Below are 3,017 nucleotides of genomic sequence, written 5' to 3'. Positions count from 1 at the left end.
AGGATTGTGCTGTGCACCCTGGTGACGTCACACCTGGGCTGTCACCATCAACTCAGTTTGGGTTTGGATTAGGCCTCAGGCGTTTGATCCAAAGAGGATTATGTCTTACAATAGAGCTGTATCCCAACTTCTACAAAGTTATATCAAAGCTTTAGAGTAGGTTTGATGTGCTGATCAGGTCAGTTAGGTTTAAGTGGGCTTTTGTTGGAGGGGGAAACCAACCTGTGGCACATATTTTTAATGTCTCAGAGCTGTTTGGGATCAGAGGAACCTGATAAGTAGCTAGATCTAAACAATGTCTTTGAAGACGAAGTAGTTTTGGAAAAAAAAGTGATGTCTTCACATGAGGACGTTGGGTTTGTTTTTAAAGTCACAGTGTGTTAGAAAGTATTAAAGTGTTTATTTCAATGTCTGAACGTCACGTAATGCAATAATTCTAAAACTCTTGTGATTTGTTCGTTTTGTGACTCTGGATGAACTGTCCTTGTTACCAACACATTCTCACTCTGACTTCGTCGCATATTAATGTTTTGGTCATGGACTTTCCACATCCACATATGATGTGCAAGGTACCATGTTTGTTGTTGACATGCTTTGGTTGTTGACGATCTGGGACACCCCCAACAACAAACACATGGATGGGTTTAGGCAACAAAAACACGTGGTTAGGTTTAGGAAAAAACAACAGAGTTTGGCTTTAGAATCTTACTGAACGCAAACACCGCAATCTCTGGTGAAAGTCGGTGTTAGTTGGACCCATCCACCACTCGTCCTGCCCACCCCACTTGGACTTTCGCCGCCTTAACTTTCGTCCTTGTCCCCCTGCGTTTCCCCCTGATGCTGCCAGGCGCCATTTAACTACAACGGCAACTGGCCGTGTATCATGCTAATGGTAAAGGATGCCTTTTTTTCATTGGTTTCTGACGCTGCAAGTCACTGCCCAAGCGCCAGATTTCGACAACTTAGGAGTGAGACCGGGCTCTTGACTTCAAACAAGGAATGTCCTTTTGTCTGTAGAGACAGTCTGTTACGCCTAATTGGTCCCAGCATGCTCAAAAAGATGATGATAAAGTCCCAATGTCCTCAGACAAGTACTTCCTCATTAGCAGCATCTTAGCTTGTTACTGTTGCTAAAATTGGTCAAATTTGTTGTAAATTATTTATGTTATAAATAATGCAACAAATCTAAAACTCTTGTGATTTGCTTGTGTAACAACTTCTTACTCCAATCAAAGAATGTTCACACCTAATTTGTCCCAAAAGCCATCCTCAAACAAGACGACAATAAAGTCCCGATATCCTAAGGCGAGTACTTCCTAATTAACAGCGTCTCAGCTTGTTACTCTTGATAAAATTGGTGAAATTTGTTGCCATATCAAACTACAAACATCAGTAATCATACATAAACTAATTTCAAGCATAATATGTGATCAGGTTTTGGACCTTGTCCACTTTTGTGTCAGCATCGGCTGCAGACTGACTTGGCAGAGATGGTAGCCATCTTGTTTTTACATAGATTAGTGTATTGTGCTCTTACTACCACTAGATGGCACAAAAAAGTGTCCATGAATGAAGACAACAGGTCTAAGTTAAGCAGAGTGAAATCTAAAGTGCAGGAAACCTAAAATGTGAGGTCTTCATATGAAGACACAGGGTCTCAGGAGGATATTTATTCAGTATAAAATGACAAGAGTATATTGCATTTCTGAGTCAACTTTTTTTTTTTTTTTTTAATCAGCAACAGACCAGAAATCGAGGAATTGATCTCTTATTGAAATCTTTTTTTTATATATAATTACTGCTAAGTATCATGCATTGTTATGATGTTTTTATGGACTTACACGTCAGTGGAAAATCAGTCCTCTCATCACTTTATATTACTGCCACTTGGTCACTTTAAGACTTCCATATATTCCATATATCGGTGTCAAAGACAAATTTCCATTTTATGCAAATATAACGGGCAGTAATCTGATTCTGAATTTGAATATTTTTGCATGGCGTGTCCAAAGTGCGACCTAAGGGCCAATTGTGGCGAGGCTATATGTAGATAGATAGATAGATAGATAGATAGAGATGGGAAACAAGCAAACAAATGGTCACCTAGCAGCAGACATTTCCTGTAAGGTACTAGACAGCAAAGAGGTGCAAAGCCAACAGTGAGGGCCGCAGCTTTCAGAGGCCGTGGAAAGTTGAATACTTTTCACTGAAAGATAAAACAGTTGCGTTTGTCTCAACTGTATGCGAGTTTTTCAAAAACGACCTACATGATGCAAGAAGCAGTTGGCCCCTAGGTGTTTTTTTCACATTATCTTATCTGGCCCCAGTTCATAAAAGTTCGGACACCCCTGGCCTTGACCTACATCTACTCAGTCAGAAGCACCATTGGCTTATACACAGACTAGCCCGACACATACTGGAGTCTTTGAATCTAATGTCAACATTTAGCAGCTTATAATGATATATGTGCCGAGAGTAATTTAAAAAAAGAAATGAACACTTAACACAAGCAAACGATATCAACACAGATCCCTTAGATTTGTTTTGTAAATGAACTGTGACCTAGATATATTCTGAGCAGCACATTTTACAGTGCAAGAATCAACTTGTCGTTACTCTGCAGAGGACACACTAAAGGTGACACTGTCTCATAATACTCACTGGCACGCAGACACCCATGTATCTGCAATAAGCCAATATTGACTCATGTATCAGCCTGGTTGATTCTATTTACAGGGTTCAACAGGGAAAAATTTGTTGTTAAAGAGAGAGGATATCCAATTTTCTGCACTCTTAGTGATCTCAGAGTTGTTCTTATTGGGCTGTAAGACTAACAGTTGTATTTGACCATGAGATCTGCCCACATCAGTTCTCTTGTAGTGGTGGGATAAGTATCCAGGGGCCGGTTGCACAAAACACCTTTAAGTCTTCTCCTTAGGCTTTCTTAAAATGTTGACTTAAGTATTTATGTTTTTTTCCTTGTCTTGGTCTTATAATGAAGGAGACCTCAGACCGTT

Source organism: Epinephelus moara, chromosome 6 (genome assembly GCF_006386435.1).
Source record: "Epinephelus moara isolate mb chromosome 6, YSFRI_EMoa_1.0, whole genome shotgun sequence".
Lineage (NCBI taxonomy): Eukaryota > Metazoa > Chordata > Actinopteri > Perciformes > Serranidae > Epinephelus > Epinephelus moara.
This window is presented reverse-complemented; position numbering follows the sequence as displayed.